The sequence below is a fragment of the Nannospalax galili genome, unplaced genomic scaffold, assembly GCF_000622305.1.
Source record: "Nannospalax galili isolate Female #2095 unplaced genomic scaffold, S.galili_v1.0 scaffold586, whole genome shotgun sequence".
Taxonomy (NCBI): domain Eukaryota; kingdom Metazoa; phylum Chordata; class Mammalia; order Rodentia; family Spalacidae; genus Nannospalax; species Nannospalax galili.
The window spans coordinates 4,762,003-4,781,509 of NW_008355363.1; the positions used below are offsets into that span (position 1 = coordinate 4,762,003).

At 37.5% G+C, this 19,507-nt stretch overlaps 1 pseudogene; it reads right to left on the reverse strand.

Moving 5' to 3' along the window:
* Positions 1–14,271: 14,271 nt before the first annotated feature.
* LOC103749625 overlaps positions 14,272–19,507 on the reverse strand; it is a 6,186-nt pseudogene continuing 950 nt past the window's right edge.

Sequence of the window (19,507 nt, forward strand, 5' to 3'; positions counted from 1 at the left end):
TATAATAGTATGCATAATAGTATATATATATGAGTACATGAATATATACTTAGACTACATGAATTGGGCGAGGGTAAGGAAGGGTGTGTACAGATACAGGAGGGATTCTAAATCTAATCAAACTATATTGAATAAAATTCATACATTTTCAATTATAAAAGGGAAAAATGAAATTATAAAATTGTCAGGAAATGAATAGTGTTGGAGACAATCATTCTGAGTGAGGTATACCAGATCCAGAAGACATATATGGATACTAACTTTAAATGTATAGATGTGTTTCATTTGGAAAACCCATAAAATTCAGGAAACTTGTAAGGGTCATGGGGTTGGGGGCTTTTGAGGTAGAGGATATAGAATGCTGTAATGGACAGGGGGAAAGGGGAATTGTAGTTCAGGAAGGGTTAGATGGAGTGGAAGATCAGAGGGGAGGTTAGAGGAGGGAGTATGGGAGGGATAACTAACACTTAGGCCTTTTGTGAAAGTTGTATGGAAAGCTACTACTATAGAAGCTTCCTAAAATATGTACATATACTTATATAAATGGAGTTTAAATGAAATAATACTTTTTGGAAAGTTACTAGTTTTATGACCATTACAGAGTCACTGAACATTTCATATGTAGCAACTGAATCTGATGATATTTAATTCCTTGCTATTTAGTAATTTTTCTCTTTTTTTACTAATTTCAACTAATTTTTGCAAATGCACAGAGAATCAGTAAATTTTTGCTGTATCAAAGCCCATTCTTCCTTTTCTCCATTTTTTTGACTCAGTGTAAACTTTTCTAAATAGATTTATCTAGCCAAACAGATAATTTCACTATATTAGCACTCTCCCTGAACCTAAGCATTTCTTCATACTTTGGATTTATTACACTGTACAATGGTAAGGAAGATGGACTTCGAAGCTCAACCAGATTTATATCCTGGATTTGAATTTCAAATAGAATAGTTAATACCATCATTATTTTTGTGTGACCTACTTACAGTTCTGTCCTATATTCCTCTGGTTTACAAATTGTGTGTAATAGTATCAACAACCTCATTGAAATAAGTGTGGTAATGACAAAAGTAGAGATATTCATGTAAAGAATCAAACTGTCTGATGATTAGCAACAGCACATTAAATTTTAGCTGTGACAAACTTATTTTTGAGGTGTTCTTTCTCTCCCTATGTTCTGGAACTTTTGCCTCCCTTGAGCTTTCATCTTTCAGTCTTCTCAGGAACTATGTGATCCAGTGTGTTTGTGTGTGTGTGTGTGTGTGTGTGTGTGTGTGTGTATAAATCATAGTTATTTCTCTGTGTTGAAGGAAGTACAGTAGGAATGTTCATTCATTCACTGTTTTTGAAAAAGATCATGACATTAGCGATTACCATTAAGCAAATACATTATCCTGCACTTGTTACTTCTAAAAAAAGTAATGGTGAATTCTACAACAAACATAGGACATTAGATTGATAATAAGGCTAGGTGTGGTGGTGTACAGATTTCATACCAGCTCTCAGGAGGAAGAGGCATGTTATTGTCTATGAATTTGAGCCCTGCCTTATCCAAACAAGGAGTTCCAGACCAGTCATAGCTACAGAGTGAGACCTTGTCAAAAATAACAGATAACAATAAATAAATAATTTAATTAATAAGTTAAATAATATTGGTGCTTTCCAACATTAGAACCTGGAGATGATTGTTCTACAAGTTTTCCCCTGAAGTTTACAATTCTCTCTGCTGGTGAGGTTATAGAACTGCATTTTAATCTAGAATCAGATATATTTAAAAGTTTCACCCTCCTCCCCCACACAGAATACATTTTCTAATATAGACTGATGATGATCTTCCCAGTACTTTTGATCAATTTCTGAGTCAGCAGAAGTAATGTTAATGAAACACGAAGAGTCAACATTAATTAGAGTTAATGAAAAATTAAAACTCTTTTAATTACTATGAGTGTCTGACATTTTGCCCTCAGTGAAATACACAAGAAAACTAATTAATGAGTTTAATGCTGCACTCTTCTTACTGCATTCTTGAAATTGACTTGACAAAGTTGTCAACAAGTCCAAATCAAGCATTCTCTTTAGGATGGTTTTCAAATGGGATCTCTTCCTGGGATATATCCATTCCTGTTTTAATATCCTTGAATAATGCCCATATTAGGATGAGAATAATGTTTAGTACCTGGTAGAAAGCTGTGATTCACAAAGTCACTTTATCTATATACTACAGCAAAATCCCTTCCTATCTGCTACACAATTTCTGCATGTTTTTCTACCATGCAACTTACAGCACAAGATAGTAAACTGGATGTGTGATATGAAATGTTTATGATTCTTTTCTGGTCTGAAGAAATTCAAGATATTTTTCTGAGTGAGGAAGAAGAATGAAATGATTTCACCTAGTTCTGCTTATTTGTGGGAGGGCCTTTAAGCATAGGATTTGAACATTACTATGATTTCTGTCCTGATTATTAAGGAAATTCCACATTAATTCTACTGAGTATATTAACATTAAGCTACTCCCGAGCCAACAAGATGCCTCAGCGAGTAAAATCACTTGCTGACAAGCCTGACTACCTGAGCCCTATGCCTGAAACTCACATAGTAGAAGGAGAAGAATAATTTCCACAAGTTGTCCTATGACCTCCACACTTGTGCTGAGGTGCATGAATTCTCACACATATGTAAAGGATTTGTTCACATAATTAGGAATTTTTGATAGGTCCAACATCTTTAAGATGTGTTGGCAGGCTGGAAACTCAAGAAAGAGTTCAATTCAAGTACAAGGCATTCTGTTGCCAAAATTGCTACTTGCTGTGGAGAACTCAACCTCTTTTCTAAGAGGTCTATAAGATTATTAGATGAGGTCCATCCACTTTATAACAAATATATTCTGAGTATGGCAATATTTATTTATTTATTTATTTATTCATTTATTTATTCTTCGAGACAGGGTCTACTTGTAAGCCCAGATGGACGGAAACTCATTATCTAGACTAGGCTGACCTCAGCCTCACAAGGATCCTCCTGCCTTTGCCTCCCAAGTACTGGAATCAGAGGCTGGTACCACACCACTGGGCTACCAATTTAAATTTCAATCTCCCCCCAGAATCACCCCTATAGAAATATCAAATTTTGGATCAACTATTTTGAAACAATGACCCATCTAAGTCAACAAATAAATTATGCATTTTTCAGTGTTAAAGATAATATTCATTTTAGTAATTGTCTGAATCTTGATATTTCTATAGAGGCAGTGGAGAGGAAAGCTTCATGGTCAAAAAGTGCACTAAGACAAATTTAAGCATTGCAATTGTGAAGATTTATTCATATATTTTTCCCAATATTTTTCCAATATATGTTTGTCAAATGTATCATTAATTCAGTAAATACTTTTAAAATATTTTCTATCAGAATTTAATTTACAGAATTTAAAATTTCTAGCTTCATTTCCTAATATAAAACATCATATAAGGTGAGCCCTATGCTACATGGCTATAACCCTGTGGGCTCTGTGACAGTGGCAGAAAGAACTGGGACACAGGCCCTGACCACCTTTGGGTGCAGGGAATGGGAAGTAGGCACATCCAAGAGGTGGCTGCAAACACTCCAATGTACCATGTCCCAGTGGTTCCCTTTTGTCAGAGGCTGGGCCTGTGGGTGGCCACTGAGCGCAATATCCATGGTGGCTGGCCATCATCACCCAGGCGGCCAACCCCAAGGAGGAAAAGAGCCTATTGATGGGTGCAGGCAAGAAAAGATTTCTGGACTTGGCAAATAAGAAACAATATGGCCTGAGAGCCAAGATGGTGGCAATGATGGCTCTGGGCAAAAGCAGCTCTGGCAAGACATCACATGACCAGTTTCCACTTGTCAGGGAGGAATGTTTGAAGGCCACAGACATCAAAAAAAGCCCACCAGAATCTTGTCCATGAAAAAAAATGACAAAATATGCTATCCATCAGTCTCTTTGAGCCAAAGCAAAAAGTAGCTTTCTCCAAAACTGACATCCCTCTAGGGAGAAATTCAAACCAGCAAGTAACTGTTCCCTCTGTTTACTGTACAAAAGCCAAAATGCTCTATCTTAACCACAAGTATAATCATATGGACAGAGCAATGAAGACAAGAAAATAGTAGGAACCAACGTGTGGGAATTATGAACCCTTCAGTGAGCCTGAAGCTGTGGTCTCACCCCATGAACCTGGAATTGTGGCTGTCTCCCACGAGTCTGGAGCTGTGGTTGTCTCCTATGAGCCTAGAGCTCTGGTACCTCTCCCACCCCAAGTGCACAAAGTGATGTTCCCCTCCAATGATCTGCAGCTGTTGCGGTCTCCCATGAGATGAAGCTGTGGTTGTTGCCAATGAGCCAATAATGTAATCCCCTCCTTGAGCCTGGGACTGGGGCATCCTCCTGTGAATCTGGACCTGTGGTCTCCTCCAATGAACCTAAAGCTGTGTTACCTTTCTGTGATCCAGTGCTGTGTTCCCTTCCAGTGAACCACAAGCTGTGATCCTCTCACGTGGACTATAACTGAGGTCCCCTCTCATGAGCTGGAGCCTGGTCCCATATCATGAGTTGCAGCTGTGGTCCCCTCTCATGAACCTATCAACTAGAGCCGTGGGCCCCTCCTATAAAGCTGGAACTGTCATCTAGTGCCATGTCCTAGAGCTATGGGTCCCTTTGTTGAGCCTGGAGCTGTGGTCCCCACTTGTAACCTGGACATGTGGTACCCACCTATGAGCTGAAGCTGCGGTCAGGTCCTGGGAATTGGAGCACTGGTCCCTTCCTGTGAGCCTGGAGTTGTGATCCCCTCTTGTGAGCTGGAGCTGTGGTCTCCTCACATGAGCACGTAGATTTGGTCCCCTGCCATGAATCACAGTTCCACATTCCTCTGATGGTTCAGCTAATGGTGGAGCACTGTGGAGGATGGAGGACTCCCTGAAGTTGGGCAGCAGTTTAAGACTTCTCTGAGTCTGCGTTCGCCAAAACATCCTCCCCTGAGGACCCAGGTAGTGCGTGACAGTGACTTTACCTCTGTGATAGGCTTATGCTGGGGAAAGGGAAGGTCTCAGTCATTTGCATATTCTGGTCTTGGGAGGACTGATTGTCTATAATGGACCTCCCACCTCCCCTGAGGGCCAGCTATGGTTATCTTAGGCCACATGTGGTCCTGGGCATCCAGGTCTTGATGTGTTAACCTCTCCTATTCCCAGGCACCAATGAATGTTACATTGTTTTTCTATTACTCTCCAACTGTTTCAGTGAACCTTCACCTATGCCCTATGGAAAGTGCAGAACACCTAATTGAACATCTGAAGATAAAAATCCAGTCTGAAAAATTAAAAAAGGAAAAAGAGAAAGTACTGTAATAACTAAATGGAAATAATTCTCAAACTAAAGCCATATAATTATATTTTAAAATGAAAATTTGCAATTCTATACTCTTACTATAATTTTTAAATTTTGTTTTATTAAATATTTGCAATATTCATACAATATGGTTTGATGGTATTTAGATATCCTCCCTAATGTGCACCTCCAACAACAGCCACCTGCCCAATTTAATGTACTATCAAATATGTTGTTGCTTACATATATATCTAAATTTGTATCATCTATGCCTAGATGTATATTCCTATAGATTCTGTCCAATAATGTCCTTCAGTGTGGGTTCATCCTCTGGACACACCAAGAATATATCCTTACAACATACTGTCTGTCTCCTTCCCAGGAACCATCAATTGTTAAAAGTTCCTTAGGTGGGTTTTGGATTTTTTTTTGCCAACTTCCCCCATGTATATTCTGGGATTTTGTCTAGTTTGAGATTACATGGGAATTGTGCATGCTGTCACAGCGGCTGAGAGTTTATATGAGTAACTGACCAGCTATCTAGAAGAACGCATTTCCCTTTGGTCATCCCGTCTGGCTCTTACAATCTTTCCACCTTTTCTACTACCCTGAGCTTTGATCTTTCTATGATCCCTGAGCTTTGGGAAACAGAGATTCGAAATAGGGTCTTATTCAGGATAAGCATACTTTATCCTCTTGTTTTTCAGTATTATTTACTGATAAAACTATACTACCAAGTTTCAACAATAATGTGAAATGTGTTGTTATTAAAACAATAATAAAATAAAATAAAAATAAAGCGTCATATAAAAGTAATTAAAGTATCTCTGAGGAACTACCTTGAAGGGAAAGTGTTTCAGTAGGCTATGTCAGGATATTGAAACACAAAGTAGGTATTTCTGAAAATTAATTTAAAATCTGAAACACAAAGTTTTGAAGTCAGTATAAAAGAGACGTAGGCCGTGGGCTCCCACTGCCAACAGATTTCTGCTGCCCTCAACCTTTGCCAGAGAAACTTCTTACTACAGAAGGTGGTGGTTACTACAGAGACTCATAATTGTTCAAAATACTGAGAAAAAGTGACTGCGAGTACTCAGCCATAGATGAGATATCTATATCTATTTCCCCCTCCCCCAACAGGGTTCAGCAAGCACCATTGAGGATGTAATGGAAAGAATATAAGGGGAGAAGTTCTGTGAAAGGTTTGCATCTGGACATAACATGGATGTTGCACATATGTACTCACAGCAACTATGATTACGTATATGAAATCTCCACATGATCGAGAAAATTAAAAATTACATCATGGAAGGGAAAACGGCTCCTAATGTCTCACCCTTGGCTGACAAGCTAATGGAAGGTGATGGTGTCTGAGGGATGGAGAGAAACATTTCTGTAGGGGGAATACATATTAGTAGGCTGCCCATGCCTCAGACACACATGCACATATGTAGCACTACTTAGACATAGTGGGTTATGAAATAAAACATGAAGTTGGGAAGGAGATTGGAGATATCTTGTGGTAGTGGTTGTGGAAACTTTAGTAGTGGATAAGGGAATGGATATGATCAAGACACACTTTGATATATTCAAACACAAAAATGGAAGTCACATTAGATGACATACTTCATTAAGAATCAAAAATGCTATTTCAGTCAACAGTTGTTATATGTTTACTGTAGGTGAGCATTGTGAAGAAAAAGCAACTCATATAAGTTTGAAAAAAATGGGAGCATTTACCTGATACCGTATAGGTTACAGTACAACAGGGGAAGAGACAAGTGTCAAATAATTCCAAAAGCTCATGTGACTTGAGTATCATGAAAATCTAATGTCTACTTTTGTGTTTATGTGTCTAAGCATAAAAATAAAAGTATAAATATAATATAATGCAGGCTGAGTAACACTTATCTAAAATACATAGGGTCAGAAATCTTTTGTAGCTCAGGTATTTCTGATTTTGGAATATTAGTACATACTGTGTATAATGAGATTTCTTGGGAATGGTATCAAAATCTAAAGTAAACTGTTTATAGCTTGTAAACACAGCTTGGTTGGAATTTTGTAAAAAACACTTTGTGTCCCGGTACATGGATTGCAATATATCAAAAGAGGTCAGCTAACTAATTTTATAATAATACTGTTATGTAGAACCCAGAAAAATCAACATCTTTAGTAATCAGGAAAATGCAGATTACAACCATTTTGATATTTCGCCTTACCTCACATCGGATTGCAAAGGTCCATAAAAACCAAACAACAAATGCTTGTGAAGTTGTGGTAAAAAGGCGAACTTTTATCCATTGCTGGTGGGACTTCAAACTGGCAAAGCTACTATGGAAATCAGTGTGGATATTCCTCAAAAGGTTAAAATTTTATTTACCATATGATTCAAACATACCACTTCTGGGTATATTTCCAAACTACACCCTACCACAGAAATACCTGTTCATCCGTGTTCACTACTACACTTTTCATAATACCCAGAAATTGGAAGTAATGCAGATATTCATCAACTGATGAATGGATAATAAAGTTGTGGTACATATATACAATGGAATATTAAGCTCTTAAATGAAATTATTAAATTTGAAGATTAATGCATCTCTAATCTCTCAGTAGAGACATTTGCTAATGCAGCAGATGGCAATTAAGAAAGAAAACCATAATTGACCAATGTGCATAGAACAAGAGGCTGCAGAGTGCTTATCTTGCATAGCAAACCTACTGCCTCCTAAGGCTCAGGGATCATTGTGAAAGAGGGAGCAGAAAGAGTGTAAGAGCCAGAGGTGGTGGAGGTCAAGAAGGAAACAGTTTTCCAGACAGCTTGTTAGTGACTCATATGAACTCACACCAATGGTGACAACATACACAAATCCCAATCACATTCAAACCAGACAAAATCCCAGCATAAACATGAGGAAGTGGTTATGAAACCCAAACTCAACCCAAGGAATTTAGGGCAAATGACGGTTTCTGGGAGGAGCAGAGACACTCTTTCAAGGATGGGACTCTTAATAGGTTAAGCAGACTCCAGTGGATAGACCCCACACTGGAGGACATTTGGGAACACTAATTAGATGAGAGAGAGAGAGAGAGAGAGAGAGAGAGAGAGAGAGAGAGAGAGAAAAAAATATATATCAGTGGACAATAAGGAGAAAGTACAGATATGGGAGGGCATCTAAATACCATCAAATTATATTATATGAAAATCACAAAAATTCAATAAAACGTAAGTATTGGGTTTTAGAGAATTTTAAAATTTAGATTTTTTTCTTATTTTTAAAAAATTTTATGTGTATGAATGTTATGCCTGAATGTATATAAGTTCACCTGTGTTATACAGTCCCCTCGGAGGACAGAAGAGGGCCTTGGATTCCCTGGAATTATACATAGGGACAGTTTTTAGTAGTCATGTGAGTGCTGGGATTTGAACCCAGGTCTTCTGTAAGAGCAACCATTGCTCTAGATTGCTGAGCCATCTCTCTAGCAACCTGGAATTTAGATTTTTGGATTAAGAAGTACAATCTGCATGCATATATAATATAATATACTCCAAATTTTATGCTACAAGGTATCAATGTAATTTCTAACTTTGAATTACAAAACTGATCAGATGGTTTGAAGAAAAAAACCTACTTTAAATTACATGATATCTCATATATTTCACATAATGTATTCATACTACCTAGAATGATTTTCACAGCTAGTTCTTTCTAGAAAATTCTTTTACAAGGTACAAAGTAAATGTAACATTCTCTGGGAAGTTTTCCATTATCCCTACTTAGACAGTTGACTATTCTCTAATCTGCTTTCCCATAGCATTTTCTCTTCGTGTGAAGTTTTATTTACATCTTTATGTGTCTATCCCTTCTAATAAATTATGATCTGATTGAGAAGAGTAAGCACGTCTTTTCAAGTTTTGAAATTAAACCTTTCGGTTGATCCATAAGAATACTATGAATGATGAAGAAATGACTCAGAATGTCCAAAGACTGAACTGGATGTTACTTGGATGTTTATAGTATTTATGAATTAGAAACACCTCGGCTGTGGTGCAGAGAAGTAGGTTTGCAACAGAAAAGCCTTATTTACTTCTAACACTGAATGTCCATCAAAGGTTTGTAGAGAAGATTTTCTCCCTATGACCACAAAGGATCTGAAGTTTATAGAGAACCCAGAGACTTGAACTTTCACTGGTCTCTATGATGAGGGGAAAGCAATATTTATCTTTTCAGAGCAATTAAATACTGGGCCCACCCAGGAAGGAGTTTTGAATTCAGAGTTCATTGGAAAAATTGGTTATTCAGCCATACTCAAATGTAAAAGAAGCAACCAATGCATTGTCCTATTTGCCTGAAAGAAACATATCAGAAATCATTAATCAGCATGAGGATTGCTTTACTTGCCAACCAGCAATAGATGTTTATTTTGGAAATGGGAAACATCTACAACATTGCAAAAATATGCTTAACGGGCTGGAGAGATGGCTCAGTGACTAAAGCACTGGCTGGTCTTGGGGAGGACCTGGGTTTGATTCCCAGTCCCCACATGGTAGCCAAGAACCATCTGTAACTCCAGTTTCACGGGACCTGATGCCCAGGCATTGCATGACCTGGGTGCACTTACATGCAATGCAGGCAATACATACATACACATAAAATAAAAATAAAAATAAAAAAATAATAATAAAGTATTGCCGGATGTGGTGGCACATTCCCTTAGTCCCAGCACTTGGGAGGCAAAGGGATGTGGATCACTGTGTGTTTAAGGCCAGCCTGGTCTACACAGTGAGTTCCAGGCCAGCTGGGACTACAGGGAGACCCTGTCTCAAAAAAGAAAGTCCTTAAAAGTCATAAAAAATGTTGACATGGGAAAAAGCATAAGTATTAGTCAAATTTATTTAAAATGCCTGCCATTTTCGTAGTCTGAACACATGTTAATAATCCCTAATTTTCAATTTATTGTTTTAAATATCATGCTTTTTTTTTACTTCAGTTTGTGTCAGCTTTTGAGGACATAAACTGTGCTCAAGTTTTCAGCTGTAGTCATCAATGTTTCTAAAAATATTATAAGAATATCACAAAGAAAAGACAAAAAAACTAATATATTTGAAACTATTCTAACAAATAATTAACCTAGTCCCCTTCTCATTAGACACTCATTCTAACTGTTTTAAATGAATTGTTTAGGACTTGATTTACAGACTGTAGTACTGGAGTTTGATCTACCTAAACAGGCTTCTTGTATTAAAACTGACATGTGGAAAAGGATTAGTAGAGGAACTCAAATCCCATAGAACACAAGGCCTTCATCTTTCCCAAATAGATGATGCCAAATTAAACTACAGGAAGTCATCTTTCCTCCCAAATATTTTACAAATGTGATAATAGCATAAGGTAGTGTGATACTGTGCAAAGATGCCTAGTGTTGACAAAGAGGCCTAATTTGAGACAATGTCCCTACAATTATCAATTGCATCATTTTAAAACTTTCTGTAACTTCTTGGCTTTCTGATCTGGGAGATGAGAATGTAAATACTTGCTTTACCTCCCTCTTAGATCTGTTGTAAGAATCATTTGGGAAAATGCTTACAGAGTATCTTTTAAATATTTTCTTCTCTTTTTTTTATGTGTGTGAGTGTTTTGCCTCCATGTATGTAAGTTCACCCATGTCCTTCAACGCTGACGAAGTCAAAAGCATGTGTTGGATCCCCTGGAACACAACTTACAGATGGCTATTAGCCACCATGTGAGTGCTGGGAACCAAACTTCAGTCCTGTGCAAGGGCAGTCAGTGCTCTAACTTCTGAACAAACCAGCCGTCACAGCATATTTTTTAAATGTAAAATATATTCTTATTATGAATTATTTAAGTTACACCACTCAAAAGTCATTTGGGATACTAGGTATTAAATTCCATCACTCCTTAAAGATTAAGAGAAAATGGTGATAAAGTAAAATGATAAATAATGAAAGTAATTATATGAGAGTATAGTGGTAGATATGTAATGCTATTCATTATTAATACTCAAAGACATTTGCACTACAAAGAGGAGACTTTAAGGTATGCAAGTTTTAAAAATGATGGATGTGATGATGTGTTGGAATTTCAGTGTTACAGAAAGAAGTTCTGACACATGCTACAGCATTGATGAACCATTTAGCTACGTAGATTTTTATCTAATTTCAAACCTTATCTGAGTCTCATATTGTCTAACAAAACTATGTGATTTTCACAGTACAAAAAGGAGATATTGAAAATATTAGAACCTTTTTGAAAGACTAGACATTTCCATTTCACCAACTCCAGTATTTATTCTTACATGCTCACTGATTAGGTTTAAAAGAAGGGTTAATGTTCTTCACTCATTCCCACAGGTGTAGGAAACACATTAAGTCAGAATGTCAATGTACCTCAGACTAGAAATCTACAGTTGGCATTGTATCTCTTTATACAAAGCATCATATTTGCTCCAAACAAAATACAATTAAATACTTAATGCTTCTCTTCATTTCAAAAAAGTAGCTAATTAAACATAACTTTTGATTGACTAACTTTCTTGAGTATTCATGGAAACAAATTTAACAAGCATCTTTATAAGGTTACCATTTCTGAGGCAGAAAAATAGTAGACTAACATTATAAATTTATACTTGGAATTATATTTCTCTATATACAACATAGTTGTTCAGCAGAAATGCAGGAAAATTAATTTTCATCAGGAGATTTGGCAAGAACAAATACATAAAAATACATAGAAATATGTAGAAAGTCTGTATAACTTGGATAATCATAAGGTGGTAATGATTAACATTGAAAATTATTATGTAGCTGATGATTCTGGTGACTCTGAAATTTTTATGGACCAATGTGTATCTTGCTGCTGCAATAATTCAAACATACTTTAGTACTTTTAGTCTAATTCTTTGGCCTCAGTAATGGCTTCTGCAGGTATGTGGGGTTTTTTTTCTGATGATTATGGACCTTGCTCTGTCATTATTTATAGCATAATTCCTTTGTATCTGTAAGTAAAGATGCTTTGATGTTATTTGATCAGAATATATAACTTATAGTTCAGTATTATCATATTGTATTTTATAGATTTATGTAGAGAATATACATGAATGCTAGTTTAAAATTCAGAATATCAGAAGATGGAAAGAGAAAGAAACAGAAGGGGGCAAAGAGGGCAAAACATCCATTTTTATTATAGTGCTAATCATACCTATAACTCATGAGACCTCATGGCCTAGGAACTTCTTTCGAATAACTAATCTTTAAAAAAAATAATATGGTTATTAATTCTTTGATAATCTCATATGTATTTTGATCATATTCAACCCCCTTCCTTCATCTCCTACCTGATCCACTGGACCTGCCTAACACCCAATTTGCATCCTCTATTTTTATTTTCTAAAGTCCATTAAGTACAATTTGTGTCCTCCAAATACTCTTGAGTTTGGATCCATTCCCTGGAGCATAGTCAATCTACCCAGGGTCAACTTCTTAAAGAAAACTGACTCTCCCCTTCTTCCAGCAGCTATCAATTGCCAATAGGTCCTCAGCCAGGTGGAGTTTCATGCCTACCTCTCCCCTCTATGCTTGGATTTTATTTGGCTTGGGCTTGCACGGGTCTTTTGCATGGTGTTACAACTGCGGAAGGTGTATATGTGCAACTCCCCTGTTGTATCCAGAAAACACTGTTCTGTTGTAGTATCCACCTCCTTTGGTTCTTACAGTCTTTCTTCCCCCTGTTCCAGGATGATTCCTAAGACTTTGGGGAAGGGCTATGATATTCATGTTCTATAGGGCAGAACGTTATGCAATCTGTTATTCCCCATAGGTTGACCAGTTGTGGGTTTCTGTAATAATCACCATCTGCTGTGAAAAGAAGCTACTCTGATGAGAGTTGAGAGATGCACTTATCTATGGGTATTATTATGTCATTAAATGTCAGTTAAATACCATTTTCATTTAGCAGAATAGTAGTAGTAGATTCTCCTCTGTGAACTGACCTATCTAGTCACAGTTTCTTAATCCCCAATAATAGCCCAATTTACGGGTTACATCTTGTGAAGTAGGTTTTAAATGCACTCAGAAAGTGTTTAGTTACTCCCATAATATTCTTGTCTCTATTGCACTAGTAGGCCTATCTTGCCAGACCAGTCATTATTGTAAGTGCATAGGTTCACAGCTTCTTTTCCTGTTTTTTATTGCCTCCCAGTAGTATGATAGCTACTCAGTAAGGATGAAGCTTCCATGTCAGTACCTGTTTCATTTCTCCATGTACTATGATTAAGGTATGTAGTGTCTTCTGCAATAGGGCTTCTTTTGCATGTGTATGAGTGTATTGCCGGCATGGATGTAAGTACACCTGTGTCATACAATGCCTGTGGAGGTCAGAAGAGGGCATCAGATCCTCTGGACCTGGAGTTATGGATGTTTGTTAGCTGCAATGCAGGTGTTGGAAACCAAACTCAGATCCTCTGCCAGAGCAGCCATTGTTCTTAATCACTTAGGCATCTCTAACCCCAAGCAATAGGGTCTTAATGTCAAGTTTTGGAGGGTAAGACCCATCAGTTTACGAATGAATGTATTGGTTTGAATGAGAAATTTCCCCCAAAGTTTCAAATGTTGGAACATTTGTTCAGATGGTAGTTGTGCTCTTTGGAAAAGGACATGAAATCTTAGGAGGCACAGACTTGTTCGACATAGTACATTACTAGTGAAGGCTTTGAGATTTCACAGCCCTTCTTGAACACAATGCATTTTCTCATAAATTTAGTGTATTAAAATTGTATTATAATTATTTTGATCCAAATCCTATTTGATGATAAAAGTGAAGTCTAATTTATTTAAAGAAGTTACCTCCAAATACAGTCACATATAAATATGTAGGGGTATACATTTAATCCATAACAGTTCAATTTTTTATGTGGAAACCCATTTTTCTTTGTCATAAGTTCATCATAACCCTTTTCAGTTTATTGTTTCTCAAAGTGTAAATAAGTGGATTCAGCAGAGGTATCAGTCAGCAGTATGTAAGCCAATGACAACAGGTCCTTGGTGTCTTTTGAGCACTTGGATTTGGGCTGTAAATAAGTCATACTGGCTGTGCCATAGAAGAGGGTGACAGATATGAGGTAAGAGGCACATGTGGAAAAGGCCTTCTGCCTCCCGGTAGTGGATGAAATCTTCAGGATGGCAAAGACGATGTGAATGTAAGACAAGAGGATCAACAAGAAGGGAACCATGATGACCAGAACGGTGCCTGTGAAAGTGTAGGTTTCAAACAGGAAAATGTCTGCACAAGCAAACTCTAGCACAGGGGGAGTCTCACAGAAGAGATGATCAATTTCATTGGGATCACAAAAAGGAAAACCAATTATCAGTATAGTTGACACAGTAGGTGCCATGGTCCCTGAGACCCATGACAGTATAACTAATTTCACAAAAACCCTTTTGTTCATAATCACTAGGTAAGACAGGAAAGGGCATATTGTGGCAAACTGGTGATAAACCATTGTCCCCAGGAGAAAACATTCGGTGCCACCAAAGAGAAGAATGAAATACATCTGTGCAAAACAGCCCCAAAGTAAATGGTTGTTTTCTCAGTGGTGAAGACCACCAACATTTCAGGTGTGATGGCTATGCTGAAAATGGATACCCCCATAGATAAGTTCTACAAGTACATGGGGATGTGGAGGTTCTGGTTGAGGACGGTGGTAGCGATAATGATGGCATTTCCCATCAGAGTCACCAAATCAACCAAGAGAGCCGCAAATGTGTGTGCTTGAGTTCAGGAAAGTTAGAAAAGTCCAAAAGGATGAACTTGACCACAGAGCTGTCATTCTGCACCTTCTTACAATAACAGAGTTTTAGATGATTCTCAGGGACATAGTGTGTAAGAATGAAGTCACAGTGCCATAGCTGGAATTACTCCAGGAATTCCGGCAGAGCATGACAGCAAGAAACCATCATCATGAAAACATCAGGCAAGTCCTATTTAGGGTCACTGTGGAACTGTAATGAGAGTTTCCATTTATTATCCTCTGTCTCTCTCTTCACTCTCTCCAGTCTGGGGTTCATCCAGAGGTTCATAAAAACATTAATTAATCGGCAAGCTCTGATTACCTTTATCTGGGCTCTTTGTGATCACAGACACATTAGAATCTGAAAATCAACAAAATCTATGCATACTACATGATGTAGCTATAACCCTGAACCACTACAATTCAAAACACGTTATATTCCTAATCTCCTACCACTGCTTTTCCCCCTTTTTTACCAACAAATATCATATCACCATTTATCAAAATATAATCCACTAAGGCATGACTTTTGAACAAAAGGGATTGTTTTGGCTCCTGGGTTATATGCTCAATACCTTCAACACTTTCTGGATCATTAGAAACATTAAGGCAACATTTTTATAATAAAGAAATAAATAAAATCTCTATCTTTAAGGAAAATGCTCTCCAAAAGAACACTGAAGCCAGTACCTATAACAATGGGGAAACAATTGGTAAGTAACCAGATGTGGTTACAAAACACAGTTTTTGAGACTGAGTCACTAGCTCAGAACTCTCTCTGCAGCCATTCATAACTTTGAACTTCTGATCCTCTTGCCTCTACCTCCTGAGTGCTGGGACTATAGGTATGTACCACTACACACAGTTTATGAAGTACTGGAGATCATGCTCAGGGTTTTCTGCATGGGTAAAAACCCTACCAACTGAATTAAATCTCCAGCCCTGGTTTAGACATTAAAGTGCAGCAGCATCATATATGAATGGGAGGGAGAGATAGGAGCCACAAGCACAGGGTGCCATGGCAGAAGGTCCTATGTGAGTAGAGGAAGGTGCAAGGAAGAAGGCTGACTTGCTCAACCCAGGTCCCAGATTACACAAGAGAATAATTCAGCCTACTGACCTGTGTGATGTCATAAAAGCAAAAGCAAATTCACCAGGGGAGGTGAGGACACAAGAAGCACAGATATTGGGAACTAAAAATGTCAGCATCCTCAGTGCAGCTCTGGAGAGCATTAGCAAACAGTAGAAGGGGAGTTCTTTTATTCTTGACTTGACCTATGGTGACATGTGCTGGGATGTTAGAAAACTCCAAAAATACCTAAGAGATACTATGTATAGGTTGTAAAATCACTATTATATATATAATAATTAAAAATAGAAAGTTGTAGGGCTTGAGGGATATCTCAGAAGTTGGGAGCACTTGCTGCTTTTTCAGAAGACCCTGATTTGGTTCCCAGCACCCACATGGTGGCTAACAATCATCCATAATTCCAGTTCCAGGGGATCTGATGCCATCTTCTGGCCTCCATAGGCATTGCATGTATGTGGTGCACTTACATACATATAAGCAAAACACACATAAAACAAAAATAACAAATATATTTTAATTTTATTTATTACTTTATTTCATGTATACAAATGTACTGCCTGCATGTATGTGAGTGCACCCATGTTGTGCAATGCCATGGAAGTCCGAAGAAGGCTTAAATGAAGTACTTATATGACTCATTAAGAGTAGACAATGGAATAAAACTATCTTTACTACCACAGTACAATGATACAGTTGACAACAAGTCACTGTACCTTTCAAAATAGCTACCAAAATTTTAGAGTGTCTTCAACACAAAAAATGATAAATATCTCGTAACAGAAAAGCCAATATCCTAATCTCATCATTTATGCATTATATATGTAAATTGAAATGTACACTATGATTCGTGAACATGTTCAATACTCAGTCAATTAAAAATGAAAACTATACCTAAATAAACAGATGTTTAAGCAAAAATCTGTCATGAGTGGTAAAGAAGAAATGTAAATGGTTGTGACTGGTCCCTCTAATATTGTCTTAGGGAACTCAAACAGAAGGAACTACAGTGGGAACACCATCCCTTAGGTTTCAACCCAACAACTGACAAACGTAAGCATTGGACTTGTTAACAGCGTCCTGGTCAGAAAATTAGGATTAGTATGTGTGAAATACTGATGCCTGAAATTAACAGACACTAACCCCCCAAAAATCTACTGATTCAAATACTTCAGCCTAGTGATCCTTGAACACTGGAATATCTCTACCCAAGTATCTCCAGTCATTCACTGATGTGATGAGATCTACAAAGGGAAACCCACTCAGAGGTGCACAACACAACCAGGGCTGTGCTGTCTTTCCTAGTGGCTCTGTGTCTAATTTTCTTAGTATCTTACATAGCAGTTTCACTACTACTCAAAAACCAGCCACCTGTTCAATTTTTAAAAATTTTTATCTTGAAGTTTTGTACATTTCATATAACACTTTTTAATCAAATTCAGACTCCCTCCCTGACCCATGCACCCCCACCCTCCCCACCTGACCTTATGTATCCTACCATACATGTTAAGTCCTATCCAGTCAAGCACTTTTACCCAGATGTCTTTCAGTGCAAATTCATCCACTGGAATCTAGTCACCCTATCTAGACATGGTTGGGAAGGTCTACTCTCCCTCACCCAGAAGTACTCACTCTCCAAGAGTTCCCAGATTAGGGTTGACATACCACCCTCGCTCTACTCTGGGCCCTTGACTGATTGAGCTGGCTCGGGTCCTGTGCTCAATGCCACCATTGCCACAAGTTCACATGTGCAAAGTTCCAATGGCTGAAAGACTCTGCTTCCCTATGTCTATGGAACAACCCTGACTCTTAAAATCTCCCCCCACCACCTTCTGCAGTGGTTCCTGAGTTGTGGGTAGGAGAGGATTGATACAGGAGTCCTATCCAGGGACAAACACTCTGTAGTCTCTTATTCTTTGAAAGTTGGTTGAAAGTTGGCCAGTTGTGGCCTTTTGTGTGCATTGCAGTCTGTTGTGTAAGGAAACATCACTGATGAGAGTCGAGGGATCACTAGTTTACCCCCAGTTCCCCTATGTTTTATGAGTCTTAGGTATAGAGGTTCCACCGTAGATGTGTCACATAGGAGTCAAACAATTTTAAACAAAAAAATTAAGTAATATGCTTCAAAATATGCTTGACTATACTTGGTTTATTATTACCTAAAATATAAGGTATTTGCCTAAAGCTATAAATTAGTAGCACCTATTATATTATTAAATATTTAAATTCCTATTTCAATGGAAAAAATCCTAAAAGAAAGAATTCAATTATGTCTGCATGACTCACAGTGTCTAAAGATAAGAGCCACAATATACATGTCTGTTTCAATAAATGAGTAAATGCTCGCCATGCAAATACTTTCCATTCCAACTAATATTGTGTCTCTTTGTTGTTTCTGTTTTGTCTCTTGATTTGGAATTAGTTAATTTTTTGACACAGGTTTCACTCTGTAATCCCAATTAGAACTCACTTTGTATACTAGACTGGGCTTGATCTCAGTTCTCTACATGCCTCTCCCAGTCAAGTGCTGAGATTAAAGACATATGCCACCATACCTGGTTAATTTACCTTTTCTAATGTTGCAGGTCCTGTGAATGTGCTGCCAGCTTCAATATATGGAACACACAGTTACATATAGCATACAAAACTTAACAATGCCTACATGTAACTATGTTGCTAGTATATATAATGCTATACTATACATTTTATCACATATTTAGAGGTTACTCCTTACTTATAAAATGTTTAATGTAGAGCAATATGGTGTGTTATGACAACAGCAACTTTATATATCTTTGTTTACTGTAACTCTTGATTGCATCAAGAAGCAACATGGTGTAATTGACTTATATCATCTAGGTTTTGGTAAGTATAATCTATGATGTTGGTTAGAAGAAATCAGCCAATGATGCATTTCTCAAAGTATATTCATTCCCATTGTCATATAAAATATGATTGTGTGTGTGTGTGTGTGTGTGTGTGTTCAAACTTAATTTCAAAGGCAGATGTAAGAAAACACCAGATACTCTTTCAATATAACACAGGCTCATCAGTGCTCGGCGATCAGAAGGAAGAATTGTCATTCTCTTAATGCTAAGGCACGTAAACAGGGTCTATGAAACTGTTGAGAAAGAGTCACCTGCAAATAAGATTATAGATTTTCATTTCTCTTTTTTTTTAGTTTATGAATATGGTCCAATAAAATAAGTGGACAAGCAAAGTCAAAGAATTTCACAACATAGAGATGAATACAGTGCTCT